The 17,439-nt window shown below is 43.6% G+C and overlaps 1 long non-coding RNA gene across 1 annotated transcript; it reads left to right on the top strand.

The window, feature by feature from the left end:
• The first annotated feature begins 14,861 nt into the window (after positions 1-14,861).
• Positions 14,862-16,501, top strand: LOC148314966 (uncharacterized). The gene is made up of 3 exons (XR_015841373.1): positions 14,862-15,008; positions 15,667-15,786; positions 16,387-16,501. It is a non-coding gene; the product is annotated as an uncharacterized LOC148314966 (long non-coding RNA).
• Positions 16,502-17,439: the final 938 nt, after the last annotated feature.

Here is a 17,439-nt window from a genome sequence, read left to right on the forward strand (position 1 = left end):
TTTGCTCTCGGGTCTCCCCATGTCTAGTATTAAAAGTTAGTTCAAAATGCAGCAGCTAGACTCTTGACTAGAACGAGAAAGTTTGATCATATTACCCCGATACTTGCCAATTTGAATTGGCTTCCGGTCCACTTGAGATGTGATTTTAAAGTTCTGCTACTTGCCTATAAAATATTGCATGGCTTAGCACCTTCCTATCTCGTTGACCTCGTGGTACCATATGTTCCGTCCCGAAACCTTCGCTCACAAAATGCTGGTCTTTTAGTGATCCCGCGAGCCAAAAAGAAGTCCACAGGTTCTAGAGCGTTCTCTATTCGGGCACCAATGCTTTGGAATGTACTACCCTCAGGTATTAGAGGCGCCACCTCAGTAGAAATGTTCAAAACACTATTAAAGACGCATTTATACTCTTGTGCATTTAGTTGAACTATTTGTTGGCCTGTTTACTGCCGCTTTTTCTCTTATCTTCTCTTTTCTGCCCCCTTTTCCCCGGCTGGGGGATTAGGTGACGGTCACCCACTAGGAAGTTTAAGGCATTGACAAACTGGGCATGCACCTGTTCCAGTGATGTCGTCTTCCTGCAGCGCGACATTTATTTATATACTTTAGCATCTAATTTAATTATTTGTTGGCCTGTTTACTGCGGCTTCTCCTCTTTTCTGCCCCCTCTTCCCCTGCTTGGGAATTAGGTGATGGTGACCTGCTATGAAGATTACGGCACTGACCAACCGGGGAGGGACCTTCTCTGCCGAAGTCGTCTTCATGCAGCACCTCTTCTGATTTCCCTATATTTCAGCACTTCGTTGAACTACTTGTTGGCCTGTTTACTATTTCTGTTCTTTTTTTTCTGTTCCCAATTCCACGGCTTGGGAATTAGGTGATGGTGATTCACTTGGAAGTGGCTGTTCTGAATTTACCCCAAACTGACTATTTCAAGATCAAAGGCTCAACCTCGGATATGCTGCCATGGCGATTACGGTCCTGGATGAGGACCCACTCCACTAAAGTCATCTTCCTGCAGCACTTCATTTAATTGACTCTCACATTATCTCATCTAACATTGTATAGCATCATTGTATGTGTCAAATGTTGCCCACTTGGCATCCAAAGCAGCCTGGTCATCCTGGAAGGGGGTTTCCCCCCCATCTGTGGTCCCTTCTCAAGTTTTCTCACTTTTCCCCCAATGGGGTTTTGAGTTTTTCCTTGCCCTCCTGGGGGTTAAGATCAGTGGATGTTGATTGTGGTTATGTAAAGCCCTTTGAGACTGTCTGTGATTAAGGGCTATACACATAAAATTGACTTGACTCGACTTGGACCAGAATAGAAGTGGATGAGGGAAAAAGGGAGGGGCGGTGTTGACTGATATTGTGCAGATGGAAGTAGGCTGACCGGGTTGTGTTATTATGCTTATGGAAAGATAGAGTGCTGTCAAGGATGACACCCAGACTCTTGACCTGAGGGGATGGGAAAACAATGGAGGGGCCAACAGGAATGGGAAAACTGCCAACTTTGGATTGTATTGATTTTGTACTGAAAAGAATAACTTCTGTTTTGTCGCTGTTAAGCCTCATGAAATTATTAGAAAACCAGTCATTGATTTCAGATAGACAGGAGGTGACGGAGGTGGGAGGGAGTGATATGCTGGGTTTGCAGGAGAACTAGAGCTGGGTGTCATCCGCGAAGCAATGGAAAGCGATATTGAATTTTCGGAAAATGCTGCCAAGGGGAAGGAGGTATATGATAAATAATAGGGGGGCCAGGACCGAGCCTTGGGGCAAACCTGAGGTGACTGGGAGGGACTTTGATGAGAAATATTTAAGCTGGATGAACTGAGTGCGGTCTTTGAAGTATGAATGGAACCAGTTGAGGGCGGTGTGGGTGATGCCGATGGAAGAAAGTCTTTTGAGAAGGATGGTGTGTGAGATGGTGTCAAAGGCCGCAGTCAGGTTAAGAAGGATGACAATGGAGAATGAATCTGAGTCAGCTGCAATGAGGAGAGCAGAGGTGACCTTGAGTAGAGTTGATTCAGTGCTGTGAAGTGCACGGAAACCGGACTGAAAGGGTTATTGCAGGTGAGATGAGAGTGGAGTTGAGTGGCGACTACATTATCTAGGACTTTTGAAATGAATGGTAGGTAGGAAATAGGGCGGAGGTTCAGGAAATAGTACTGAGCGGCTTTTTCTTAATCTCATGAGAAAATGTACTTGGGCAAGCACAGTCGAAAAGAGTCGTGCGTTATCTCAGCCCAGCCTCACATTCTTCCCCCGGCACGGGTCTACGTCCAAGGGAAGGTCCTCTCCAGATTAATCATTGTCTGGATGGTTGATTCCCAGCTGGTCCCCAAGACTGGTATTCCACGGCTGGCCTTCTCCGGCGGGCAGTCTCTCCGTCTCTTCTGCTGGTATTCCCCTGTAATCTTGTCAGTGTGCATGTATGTGTGCTCCAAAATCAAATTATGTCTTTCAGAATGTGTTTTTGCAATGGCGTCCCCTTGAACCCTCCAATCAATCAATCAAATTTTATTTATAAGAGCACTTTTCATACATAAAATGCGGCTCAAAGTGCTGTACAATAAAAACATCCAAATTACAACGAAAAACTAAAACCCATTCCACCCACTCAACATAAACACAAGACACATCCACATACACGCCTGAACTCGCACACACACAGAACACTCGCATTCACACAACTTAATAAACCATCTTAGTAGAAAGACAGGGTAAGGCACAGAGAAACCATATGAGAAAATGTACCCAGGGTAGGTCATCCGCGCTGAGAGGGATGACGGCTCACGCCCACAGGGAGCTGCGCCAACACACAGACCCCTAGCCCAGACTGACCGGGGTAGACCCTACACATAATGCAGAGGGCCCCGGTCCGCCGGGCCTAAGGAGCCTCCGGGATGAAGCCCCCTGTGAGAAGGCCAGCCACACCTCCCAGCGCGGAGGCCCCCCTTGAGGAAACACTGGAGCTAAAATATATAAAAGAAAATGATAATGCTAAACAAAAAAGAAGCTAAAAATTAAAGGACAATAATATAAAAAGACGAAGCTAAAATATATAAGAAAAATTATGATACTAAAAGACAGAGAAGAAGCTAAAAATTAAAAGACAATAATATAAAACAACGCAGCTAAAATATATAAGAAAAATGATGATACTAAAAGACAAAGAAGCTAAAAAAAATTAAAGACAATGATAATATATAAAATGACAATCCTGAATTAAAAGACTAAGATAAATTATTTAAAAGCCAAACAAAAAAGGTGAGTCTTGAGCAGGGGTGGGCAATTATTTTTTCCATGGGGCCACATAAGAAACATTAAATATTGTGGAGGGCCGGGCCAAAAGGCTGAACTCAATTCTGCATAATATTAATTGTATTTCTTTTTTAAAAAGCAGTAAATAGCACTGTTTTGACAAGCTGGCATTAAAGTTAAGCAATGAAACTAAATACCAAATAAACTGAAAAAATGAGGTTGCCTTACAAAAATGTATTCATTCAAATTTCTCAACACAATGGTAGACATAATATTAACATTTTTTACTATTTGTGACTCATATTAGTAAACATATTCTGTCACATTCACTTCAAAACACATTTTGAGTTCCATATACTGTTGGATAGTTGTGTAAAGGTTCTGAGCATTTTAAAGACATCACAATATTGTCTTTTTGCACCAAACATTAAGCAAGATACAACATATTGACTGTCACTGAACTGTGATTTTGAGAAAAAGTGTCCCAGTTCATTGTTATCTGGTGCCGTTTTTATATTTCTCTGCATGTTTCGTCTGGTAATGCCGACTCAAATTGTAGTCCTTCAACACGGCGATCTGCTCCCCGCAAACTAAACACACAGCTTTACCTCTAACTTCAGTAAATAAATACTTCGCTGTCCAATTTTTGTTGAAAATTCTACATTCGGCATCTACCTTTCTTTTTGTAGCCTGAGCGGACATTTTTGAGGACGAACGTTGTCTTGTTGTGATTCAATCGCGCGCATGTCTTGATAAACGCATTACGTCATTATGTGCGACGCACATTGTGCGGGAATAAAAAAAAAAAACAATTTCAGAATAAAAGCAGTGCAGCTTTCGCCCATGAATGAGGTGAAATTAAAAAGTATGTTTATTTTGAAATTTCCAATTAACCTTCCACTCGCGGTCAGAGTCAACCAAAGGTATGTGGCCCGGGCCATACAATGCCCAGGTCTGTCATACGGGCCAGTCAGTGCCACCCGGCGGGCCGGATGTGGCCCGCGGGCCGTGCAATGCCCAGGTCTGGTCTTGAGCCTCCTTTTAAAAATATCAACAGTCTCTGCGGACCTGATGTCCTCCGGCAGGCTATTCCATAGACGAGGACCAGAATGGCTGAATGCAGCCTCGCCATGTGTTCCAGTCCTCACCCGAGGAATAATTAACAGGCCGGTGCCAGAGGACCTCAGGGTCCGCGAGGATGGCCCAAGACCGTTAAGGCATTTAAAAACTAATTGAAGAACCTTAAAATCAATCCTGAAACACACGGGGAGCCAATGCAGCGATTTTAAAACTAAATCCAGTGCCCAATTTGGTATGTTTGCATCTCTATGTCCTATGTGGAGAATGTGCTTTGTCATATTTGTCCATGAAGTGCTGTCTGGCTTGTCATCAGTTTGTAATGTGCAGACTGAATATGTATGATGTGAATGTGAGTGTAGGTCATGAAAATACTATGTTCACACATTTATAAACTAAGTAATATAACTTTAGCATGTGAAAATAATATCATAAATCAGTAAAGACCATGACTACAATCAGTTATTCCTATGCGTAGTAGAATTAGAATTAGAATTAGAAATCCCTTTATTGTCATTGTACTCAAGTGTGCAACGAGATTAGAAGGCTCCCCTCTCCAGTGCAATACAACAATAAGACAGACAAATATATAAATTAGATTAATAAATAAGAGAGTGCAATGGAATTTAGTACAGAATAGGGTATATAAAAACACATCACGATGCTGTTCTGCAAGGTAAGGGTGTTCTCGTGTGTGTGTGAGAGTTCAGAATGGAGATGGCTCTCGGAAAGCAACTGTTTCTCAGTCTATTGGTCCTCGATTTGATGCATCTGTAGCGCCTGCCAGAGGGCAACAGGTCGAACAGGTGTGAGTTTGGGTGGGTATTGTCTTTGACGATGTTGAGAGCCCTTCTGAGGCACCGGGCGGTGTAGATGTCTGACAGTGAGGGGAGAGGGCAGCCAATAATCCTTTGCGCTGTTTTGACTGTCCTCTGGAGCCTCACTCTGTCGGCCTCAGTGCAGCCGCTGTACCAGGTGGAGACACAGTACGTCAACAGGCTCTCAATGGACGAGTGGTAGAAGGCTAGCAGCAGCTTCCTGTCCAGGTTGAATTTCCTGAGGACTCTCAGGAAGTGCAGACGCTGGTGGACCTTCTTTACCACTGCTGTGGTGTTGTGAGTCCAAGAAAGGTCGTCGGAGATCTGTACTCCCAGGAACTTGAACGTGTGGACCCTCTCCACACACACGCCTTCGATGCAGAGGGGGGGCGGCACCGTCTTGTTCCTCCTGAAGTCGACGACAATCTCCTTTGTTTTTGCAGTGTTAAGGTGCAGTCTGTTGTCCTTGCACCAAGCTGTCAGTCTCTTTACCTCCTCTCTGTAGGCTGTCTCGTCACCTTCCGAGATCAGACCGACCACTGTCGCGTCGTCAGCAAACTTGACGATGGTGTTGTTGCCATGGGCCGGGCTGCAGTCGTAGGTGTAGAGGGCGTATAGGAGAGGGCTCAGCACGCATCCTTGAGGGGAACCGGTGCTCAGCATGCAGGTGGAGGACGTGTAGGGGCCGAGCAACACAGTCTGGGGTCTGTTGGTCAGAAAGTCCTTAATCCAGATGCGTGTGAGGGCAGGGAGGCCGAGAATGTCAAGTTTGGCGACGTGGATGTCTGGGATGATTGTGTTGAATGCCAAGCTGTAGTCCACAAAGAGCATCCTTGCATAGCTCTGCTGTTGTTCCAGGTGGCCCAGCACAACATGCAGAGCAGTGTTGATGGCGTCCTCAGTGGATCTGTTAGCCCAGTATGCAAACTGGTAGGGGTCCAGAGTGGGAGGAAGGCAGTCCCTGATGTGCTGGAGAACCAGCCTCTCGAAGCACTTCATGATGACTGGTGTGAGAGCAACAGGACGGTAGTCATTCAGGTGGACGGCTGGTGACTTTTTGGGGACAGGAATAATGATGGAAGTTTTCAAGCAGGAGGGGATGACTGCTTGAGCCAGGGAGCGGTTGAAGATCCTGCAGAATACATGTGACAGTTGGTGGGCACATGTTTTGAGGACCTTGCCTGGTATTCCGTCGGGTCCAGTAGCTTTCCTGGGGTTAACAGCCAGGAGCGCGCGCCTCACATCGTGTTCCTCTACGGTGAGTGGGGGGGAGTTGGAGCATGAAGTGCGGGGGTGTGACGGTTGGGGCGAGTCAAAGCGAGCAAAGAAGCAGTTAAGCTCCTCTGCCAGCGATGCACTCGGGTCTGCAGAGGTCGTGCTGCTGCCACGGAAGTTGGTGATGCTCCGTAGACCCTGCCACACCTCCCGTGGTCTGTTACTGGCAAGGTGGGCCTCCAGCCTCCCCTTGTAGGTTGCCTTGGCTAGCTTGATGCCTTTGCTCAGGTCAGCACGAGCCACCCTGTACTGGGCTTTGTCGCCTGACCTGAAGGCAGCGTCACGGGCCTTGAGGAGAGAGCGAACCCTGCTGGACATCCAGGGCTTCGCATTTGGGAAGGTCCGTATAGTCCTGTGTAGGGACACAGTTTCCATGCAGAACTTGATGTAGTCCACTACACAATGTGTGTAGACATCAAGGTCCTGATGATCAAAGAGGCCCCAGTTTGTGTCTTGAAAGCAGTCCTGTAATTCACTCATGGCGCCGTCACGCCAGGTTTTCACAGTCTTTGTGGTGGGCCTGAATCTGCGCCTGAGAGGGATGTATGCAGGTGCGAGCTGCAAGGACAGGTGGTCTGACTGGCCGAGGGGGGCGAGTGGGAGGGCCCTGTATGCGTGCTTGATGTTCGAGTACACATGGTCGAGAGTGTTGTCTCCCCTCGTTGGGCACTTGACATGCTGGTGAAACTCTGGGAGTACAGTCTTTAAATTGGCCTTATTAAAGTCTCCCGCTACTACGTGAACGCCATCAGGGTGGGCCCGCTGATGTTTATTGATGACGCACGCGAGTAGCGAGAGCGCCGTGCTAGTGCTAGCGTCGGGAGGGATGTAAACAGCTGTGACAATCACGACCGTTAGCTCCCTCGGGAGAAAATAAGGCCGGCATTTAACGGACATGAACTCGATGTCGGGGGAAGAGTGCTTCTCGACGATCGTGCTATCGCCGCACCAGTTCTCATGCACGTAAACACAGAGCCACCCCGCCCCGTCTCTTACCGGTGTCCCTTGTCCGATCCGCGCGATGTAGCGAGCGCCCGGCCAGCTGGATGCTAGCATCGGGGACGTCTGCGTGCAGCCAGGATTCCGTGACGACGATCACACTGCTGTCTCGCACATAGCGGTTTCCCAGGATTTGTAATCCCAGGTCGTCGATTTTGTGGACCACGGATCTGGCGTTGGTGAGGTACAGACTCGGCAGTGGTTGCCTATGGGGCTGCCGTCGCAGCCGTTGCAAGACACCGGACCTGCAGCCCCGCTTCTGCTTCCTCTCTCTGCGTCGCCTGCGCCGCCTCCCGGTCCCGATGACAAGCCACGGTGAGCCGGGCAGCCTCGCCAGTTCGTCCGGAATTTTGCGATCATAGCATATTCAGTAAATATAAACCTGCTAAATTAAATAATTGACATTCTGTCCCATAAATGTTTAAAATGCCGGTAATTGCCATACAATCCTTCAAGGGTCGACGAGCGATGTTCGGGAGGAGGAGCAGTGGTGGTGGTGCGTTTCCCTCGGGCATGTGTCGGTAAATCCAGCGGAGTTCAGCGGCAGTGGATTGAAGTTGTCCTGACACAGGTTGATGACATGACAGGAACAGGCAGAAGTGCGAGAAGCAGACTGGCCTGCGGGTCCACATGGCAGACAGGTGCTAACTTTGATAGGTAAGCTAAACTTTAGCCACAGTAGACGCGTCAGCGACTATGCAATCGGTGGGTGGCATTCATGAGAATCGGGATCGCTCAACATACAGATAATAATAAATAAAATCACTGTAACTGGAGGGATTGTAAACTGCTAAAGCAGGTACAACAAGCGGATCCAAAAAATTTCTGAGAGTTACCGGTGAGCAGTGGCAGCCAAACGTGCCAGCGTCCACTCAACCGGGAGTTGATTCAATATTCACAATATTTTATTATTTTGTCGTACAGTTGTTTAAAAATGGCTCGCTATCGCCCCCTAGAAAAAAAAAAACAACAAAAAAAAACAGCCCCATATCTCTGTTTCACCAAACTGAAAATTTGATGAAGTGTGTACAAAGCCAAGACCTAATAAAAAGTCTCATGGAGCCGTATGCTAAATTGAACAGGAAGTCGGCCATTCTAAATTTATCAGAATCCGAAATCCTTTTATTGTCATTGTACAGTGTGCAACAAGATTAGGGAGCTCCCCTCTCCAGTGCAATACAACAATAATTTAATCAAATATATAAATTAGATAAATAAGAGAATAAATATTGTGATGGAAAATAGTATGAAATTGGAGAAATACAACACAATACGTCGCTGTTCAGCAAGGTAAGGGTGGTCGTGTGTGTGTGCATGTGTGTGAGAGTTCAGAATGGTGATGGCTCTCGGAAAGAAAATGTTTTTCAGTCTATTAGTCTTTGATTTGATGCACCTGTAGTGCCTGCCAACAAATTTACTTCAAACATTGACGAGGCTTTGAAAACAAAAGCTGCTCTAACTTTAACTACAAGCAAATTCCTCTTGAAGATTCCTCACGTTATTTCTCGGAAATATTTCACATTTCCAACGTGCCAGTACCCCAACGTTGTCCGGGTGGCGAGGGCTCTTTATAGCTGCTCGCAGCTCTAGTTTTTAATTAATTTTTTTAAATCAATGGTGATGACAGTGAAATATGTCTTGTCTGGTATCATGATAGCTGGAGGATATTTTGTCATGATATTTTAGTCAGGCCTGATAACAGTGATGTATGCTGATTTAAGGCTACTTTTATTTTGAAATGCCGTATCACATTTTGGTGGGACCGCATTTGATGGACAACTGGGGTTGTCTAGTGTCCCCCAAAATGGGTCTGATATCACGATAGCTCGAGGGTATTTTGAAATGATTATTTTAAAATCAGTGTTGATGACAATGAAATGTGCATATTTCAGGTGGGTTTTTTTTTTATTGTGAAATTACACATCAGATTTTGATGGGACCATTTTTGATGAACAGCTGGGGTCGTCTAGTGTCCAACAAAACTAGTCTGGTATTACGACAGCTCCAGCTCTTTTATTTTAAAATGCCTCCTTACATTTTGATGGGACTACTTTTGGTGGAAAGCTGTGTTGTCTTGTGTCCTCCAAACCTGGTTTGGTATTACCATAGCTAGAGGATATTTTTTAATGAAATTTTAAAGTCAGGCATGATGACAGTGAAATGTGCAGATTTCAGGCAACTTTTAGTTTGAAATTACAAATTAGATTTCGATGGGACCACTTTTTATGGACAGCTGGGGTAGTCTCGTGTCCCACAAAACTGGTCTGGTATCACGATAGCTCGAGCTATTTTTTTTTTAACTCAGTGGTGATGACCGTGAAATAAGCGAATTTCAGGCTACTTTTATTTTGAAGTGCCACATCACATTTTGATGTGACCACTTTTGGTGGACAGCTGGTGTGGTCTAGTATCCCCAATCCTGGTTTGGTATCACGATAGTTTGAGGATATTTTTTAAAGATTTTTCTTTTAAATCAGTGTTGATCACAGTGCATATTTCAGGTGATTTTTTTATTTTTAAATGCCACATCAAATTTTGAAGTGACCACTTTTTGTGGACAACTGGGGTGGTCTGGTGTCCCGCAGAACTTGTCTGGTATCACGATAGCTTGAGGATTTTGTAATGATTTTAATTTTTTTAATCATTGGTGACGACAGACAAATAAGCAAATTTTCACGCTTTTATTTTTAAATATCCCATCAGATTTTGATGGGACCACATTTGTTTTTACGGTTCCGTCACCACGCGAGTGGCTACCTGCTAAAGCAGCACGGCTCACTATTTGAGCCTTTTTCGCGTGTTTTTTCCTTTACCCAGTTTTATTTATTTTACCTCATCGCAGCAATGGACATCCAAATTGCGGTGGTTTTATTGCTGCTGGGGGCTGTTTTTTGCGTGATCGTGTCCGGAGATGTCACTGGGAGCTACGGATCAATCGTTTACACAAGAGATCAGCTGTTAGCACTTCGTGCTAACCCCGTGCCGACTCCCGGAGCGAGACCCGATATCCCCCACGAGTTGAGGAGGAAGAGACGGGGGATGTCGCGCGGGGGCGAAACGCCAGGCAAAGAGGAGGCGTGACCACCCCGTCCTCCTGTCCGTTTTTATGGGAAATGTTAGATACCTTCCCAAGAAAATGGACGCGGCACGAGAGGAACTTCCAATGAGCTAGCTTGCTGATGTTCACGGATTCATGGCTAACAGACCTAACGCCGGACACCGTCGTGGAATTTGACGGCTTCCAAATACTACTTGCGGACAGGACACTGGAAAGCGGTAAGAGGAAAGAGGAGGGCTGGCTGTGTTTGTTAATGATAGATAGTGTAACCCTAGGCACATCACAGCTAAGGAGCAACTTTCCAGTCGGGACAATGAGCTGCTAGCTGTTAGCATGCGTCCATACTTGACAAGCATCGCGAGTTAACAAGGACGTGCACGTAACAGGTGCGTGAGTAAACTGCTTAAAACTTTGATCGTCATTCAGCTGACCTACAAATTGAGACGCTACAGTCAGTTTGACGTTTTTGTTTGCTTGATTGTGGATTGACATGGAGGAACAAGACAGTGGAAAGCGGACATTAAAAATGACGGAGAAAAGCTGTAGAAGATCACAAGCCTAAACGGATGCAGGCACGCAGGTGCAAATTTGCTCAATTGACCTCCATGCAACGTCAAATTGAACAATTGATGGAGGATGATGCAAATGTTGACGCTGTAAAAAACTGAGCTTCGTGTTTGCTTTAGCGGCATGGAGCAAGAATTTGTGGACCTCAATTCCGGTGTGCAAAATTTAAAGACTGAAGAGGATTTTGCCGATGACCAAAATAACTGGTTTGATCCAAAAAATGTAATTAATGGAAATGTGAGCAATGGAAGAAGGACGTTTTGAAACGTGCAGAGGAAGGATGCAATAAACAAATATCACCTGATGATAGTAGATCTGCATCAACTAACTACACCCATAGAAGTAGAAGTAAAGAATCTAACAGACAGAAGCTCACTTCTGTCAACGTCTTCAATTAAATTAAAGGCTCAAATGGAACGAGCATGTTTAAAGGCAAAGGCTGCTGATTTACAACAAAGGTTGGCACTTGAGCAAGAAGAAGCTGCAATTAAGGCAAAGAAGCAAATGCATGCAATGCAAACGGCACTCCCTGAGTCTGATGCTAAATTGGATGTCTTGAGAAGATATGAAAATACCCAGGAGGATGGTATCCACATTCCTGATGAGTGTGTTACAATTTAAACAAGGAAAAACATTCAATTACCATCACAGCCTATCAGAGCAACAAGCAGTGTTGACCTGAAATGCTCCCACTTCGACTATTCCAATGGCTAGATTTCCACATCAGACAGAAAGTAGAGAACAACAGGGACATGTGCTTGATGGCCTTTGCCAAGCAATCTCACAGCAAGCCAGTGTCGCAGAATACTTAGCAAAGAGTCAAAAAGCATCGCTACTTCCCGAACTTTCCATTCCTACGTTTAAAGGCGACCCTCTGCATTATAAAACCTGTATAGGTGCCATTGAACATGGGATTGAAGGGCGTACAAGTGATAACCGTGATCATCTTCAATTTTAGCTGCAGTATACTAGTGAACAACCACATGAGTTGGTGAAGAGCTGCATCCATATGGAACCTCTGACAGGATATACCAAAGCAAAACAAATCTTGAAGGAGTTTTATGGTGATGACTTCATGATAGCAGAAGCATATTTAAAGGAAGCCATGGATTGGCCAACAATCAAGTCTGAAGATGGTGTTGCACTTCAGTCTTTCACATTATTCCTTATGGGCTGTTTGAACATAATGGCAGATGTTAATTACATGGAGGACTTGGACAACATGGCTAATATAAAGGCATTGGCAAACAAACTTCCATACAGACTTATAGAATCTTGGAGAAAATTTGCCTCCAATCTCCAAGAAAGAACAAATAGAAGAGTGAAGTTTAAGGATTTTGTTGACTTTGTTGACAAGCACGAAAGATTCTATAAAACAGAAAACAAAATCACAACACACAGAAACACCAAAATCAAAGAAAGTCTTCACAACAGTCATTGTGCCCGCCAAGATGGAAAACAACAAAACCACCACGCCAAAGGCAGAACCTGTTTCAGTGGATGCTATTGCCAAACCATGTGCTAATTGTAATGGAGAGCAACAGTCTCACAATTTGTAAGGAATTTAGGAGAAAGCATCACAAGGATAAGATTGACTTCTTGAGGAGCAAGGGTCTGTGTTTTGCATGTTTGATGCACGGTCGCATTAGCAGTTGCTGGAAACAAAAGCTTCAATGTCAAGAATGCTCTAGACTGCATCCTACAGCACTACACATTGTCCATAAACTTCTGCAAAGAAACAGCCTAAGACGATTGTGAATAGCAGTACCTATTAAGCGCCCTCGTACAAACAACAGAAACCTGGGGTGTCACTGGGGCCTGTAAATAGGACTGCATCCTTTCAATAATTCCGGGATGGGTCAAGGCACAAAAAGGAACCAAGACAGTGACGACTTACTGTCCGGTTTAAAAATGCCCTGACGCCTTTTTTTAGACTGAAATAACTTACTAAAGTTTTCGTTTTGTGCCATTCAGAATGGGAGAGGGAGCCAGGAGGCGAAACAGCCGTCTTGCCAGTTCAATCCCGCACACCCTCTGACTCTCACCCTCCGTTCTGCCTTTTTATTGAAACTAACTCATCAATAACTAATCACCAGAAGACAGAAAAGCATCAACAACTAATCACCAAGAGACAGAAAACATCAATAACTCACGGTATAAAGGTCAGTTTAACTAAACACATCTTCAGGATACGGTGTCTGTGTGTGTGTGTGTTAAAATAACAAGTAAGTGTCTCTGTGTGTGTTAAACATTAATGAGTGTATAAAAACATGATTATGAATACACAAACTGATTACCTATCCTCAGCCCATCTTACATTTCCCCCCTGTTGTGGATTTAAAAATCATGTCCTTACGGCTTTAAGACAGATCATCATAATGAAATCATACAACAGTGTGATCATCAGTGGAGGAGCGAAAACCTCACATTAGGGAAAAATTCCCCTCCTCCCTTCCGGCGTAGAATGAGATCCTCATAATTTGATGACCATCAGGGAATAAAACTTGTCCCTGGGGTGACTTGGTGGAGGCCCTTGCCTCGTTGTAGGAGAGGACAGCCGTCCTTACCTCCCGGATCTTCGTGTATGGTGTGTGTGTGTGTGCACGTGTGTGGACAGGGGCAAGAAGTCCATGTGTTTTTACGTTTTAGTGTCCAGTTTGAGTTCGTCATTCTCAACATTAATCAGGTTGTAACGGTACATTTGGGCAACAAACCTACGATTAACCATCATCTTTGTCATAAAAATAATGCAACATGAACAGACTAAACATAACAAAATGAAAACTATAATTATCCCTATATATTGTTTTTTTAAATTCTTCATAGTGGTCATAACATCAATAATTGTTTCATTTTTATTAAAAATTTAAATGCAGTAATGTACTCCAATCAAGGCTGATATTCCTTTGTTATGTACGTCATTAATTTCCAAACAATATCTAATCTTTTTGTTCTGTGGCTTCAACATATTTATCATCTCATCAATATTAGCACCACAGAGTACTGAGTTTCGAGATCCTCACAATAGTCGTTCTCAAAATGATATATTTTTTTATCAATTTAGCTTTGTTAAGGTAAGATATTTTATTGACAATCTAACATTAATATGCAAAGAACATGTACATTAGTACGAAATGTAAAAAAAAATTGTGGTGGGGGGGGTGCGAATTGTTTTCTTCTTGGTAGGGGGGGCATGACAGGAAATAATTGAGAACCACTGGTCTAGTCACACACCAGCTCGGGTTCATTCCCTACCAGAGAAATGACATTCCATGTCCCCAGAGCTAGGCGCTTTATGTTGCCGGGGATTGGACTGCCTTTGACTGCCTCCTAGCTCAAAGGAAACCCAAATTCTTTGGTCCCGCCCACTGGTAGTGAGCCGAAGCCCTTGTATTAAATAATAAATAAATACATAAAATAAAAAAATTAATAAATTTAAAAAACGGACCGATCCACTGCTTGGGTTAGTTTGACCCACCTTGAGATCCGTTCCCACTCAGTGACAGTGTCTACAAGCCACTGCCACCAGGCCAGTGAACCGACGTCCAGGCAGTGACAAAAAACGTGATCAAATTACATTGCTCATCATAAGGTGTTTGTGAGACGCTCTTTGTATGTTTCCTCAATTAAGACCTGTTTTCCATTGGTGTATTTGAAAAAAGTGGTGAACCTGTTAAATTCACTACAAAACGTTAAGAAGATGAAAGTAATGTTTGAAGGAATATTATTTTTCTATCGACATGCCGGCGGGCGGGCACAGATAGAGAGTGATAAAGCAGCACCACCCGCGCGGGGCGTGCTGACGAAAAGGCAAGCGCTCCTCCTCTCATCGCGTCCTTATTAAGACAGAAAAAAGACGCTGTTGAATTTGACCTATTCGCAGTTCGAGCAGGTGCTTAACGCTGGAGAATATCACCACTTCGAAGTTCGAACTGCTGTTGAAACGGAGAGGTAAGTGTTTTTCGTTTGTTTTTATTCAAAACATGCCTCGAGTGCATTTGTTCATGGTTAGAGATAGTTGTGTGGAAAACACTATACAAAGTAGCACCATGGATGTGGGCCTACAACACTGGCCTAGCAAACATGTGCTCCTACATCGACATAATTGACGAGCTCCAGTTAAGCATTGAATAATTATAAAACGTCATGGTGCTTTTACTCATTTAAAGAACTAAACCGACGCGTATTTTCATCCGGTGGTCAGGTTTGCATTGAATGTGAGCACGAGGGACGCTAGCTTGTTGCGTTAGCTTTGCGGAGCTAACAGCTTGCACTTTTGTTATAGAACAACAGAATGCAAGTACCATGATAATTTCTGTCATTAATTTTTGTGTAAGACACGATGTTCACTGGTTAATTACATGATTCTTAAAGCAAAGGTTACTGTGAATGCAATTTTGGTAAGATTTTTGTAGTCACACTGCATAAATCTGTCTGTCTGTTGTTTAAACTTCAATATAAACTATTATGGTTGAAATCATTAATTGGGATGGAGGGATTGATATTTTTTTAATTTATAATTTATTTTTCTTACACTGATATTGTTAAAACTCCATTTAGCCTATAGTATTAATAATTCTCAACACAAAACTGTCTTTTTTCTTTATAGAATAAACAATGCCTTCCCTGAGATGCAGGAAGTCCCCAAAGCAGGATACTATTGAACATGCAGTCAAGGGTCTGGACAAGACTGCAGAGTTAGAAGCGAAGTATATAAACTCATTTAAAGGTATGATGTTAACGCTTTTGCTAAGATATATTATTGTTTTCTGATAACCAAGCTGACATCGTTTTTTAAGTGGTTATTTTACATTAAGAGTGTCTTGACCTTTTCTTTTGTCAGTTTCAAGTTATTTCAGTGAGCGTGAAACCTGATGGTAGGAGTTCTACCTAAATTAAGGCTGTACTTGATGACGCCCTCCGGCATTTTTATACCACAATAGACCAGTGAACAAGTCCGATATTGATAGTCTAGTGTAAAGCACGTTATACGTCACAGAGATCACGTGACGCGATCCAATATGACTGTGTATACAGTGTATGTCATTGTTATGAAACTAAATAATCTTAAAGTTTTTTTTTTACGTAACCAGGTGCCATTGACATTTGTACTTTCAGTCCTAATACATACTGGCTAATGCAATGCTGGAAAATGAATTTTGGCTGGTCTGTTCCTTTAAAATCATAAAGAAGGGCTCTGCTCTATCCCTCACAAGAAGCAATGTTTCAAACCACCCTACATTAGTATAGTGGCCCAAATGAATATGATGACTCCTTATTTGTGTGCTTAAAAATATGACGAAGCTATCTTGATTTCCCTGTTAACTAGGTCGAGGAGTATTTACCAAGGCCCCTTTCAGGAAAGACGACTTTATTCTTTATTATGGAGTACAGAGGAAAATTGATAGATTCTGATAAATCTCAACGCAGGAAGATGGATGGAAGAGGCACTGTCTTTTTGTTTGACTTCCGCCGGCAAGAAAAAACTTGGAGGTGAGGCAAAGATTGAGATGTTATCTTATTTTTGTTTTTATTTAAAAAAATAAACACATACTCATCCCATAAGTGTTAGGGGAAAAATCATTCTCTAAGCAAAAATGTATACCGTATTTTCGCACCCAAAAGACGCGCCGTGTCAAAGGGCGCAACACCTGTTGAGGCCGCTATTTCTGTCTTTGTAACATATACTGGACGCACCGCCTGACAAGACGATAGCACAGCTGCTGTTAGCATAGCATGAACTTGGCAGAGCTGCCCACACTGACACAGCCAATAGCAGCCTACTATGCCCCAATAACATGAGCAATCACCCCATTGTTGCAGCAGACGCCAAGTCTCTATTGACAATAGCTGACAATGGCTCAGGCCAATATTAGGTGCATTGGCAATAGCCTACAAAGCAACGTCAGGGGAGGGACTTGGCTGCTCACCACACTCCTTAGAGTCACGGTTTCAAAAAAAAATAAAAAACTCATCATACAAGCAAACAATGAAACATAGAAATAAGATTAACACAAACATGTATCTCTCATGCCATCAATATACCCAAAAAAAATGAAAATAATACAAAAGCCACTCAGCCTTAGCTAATTCAAGCAATGCATTCTGGGAGCAGAGACCCACAATCCCATAGCTGTTTAGAGAGATTTGCATGGCTGTTTAAAGAGATGTGCTGTTATGCTTTGGACTTTTTGTCTGTTGTCTAAACCTGGGACGTTTCTTGCTTGCAATAACATAAATGATAAGACAGACTAAAACATTGTGGACAGCTGCCCTTTGTCCAGCTTTTTCCAACACCATCACCCAAACATTATAGTCAGATGGTGTATTTGTCACGGTCGATTGTAAGCATGGACAACTCACTCTTTGCCCAGCAGGGTGT

Source organism: Idiotropiscis lumnitzeri, unplaced genomic scaffold (genome assembly GCF_059441095.1).
Source record: "Idiotropiscis lumnitzeri isolate Australia: NSW breed Sydney's pygmy pipehorse unplaced genomic scaffold, RoL_Ilum_1.0 HiC_scaffold_171, whole genome shotgun sequence".
NCBI classification, from domain to species: Eukaryota; Metazoa; Chordata; class Actinopteri; order Syngnathiformes; family Syngnathidae; genus Idiotropiscis; species Idiotropiscis lumnitzeri.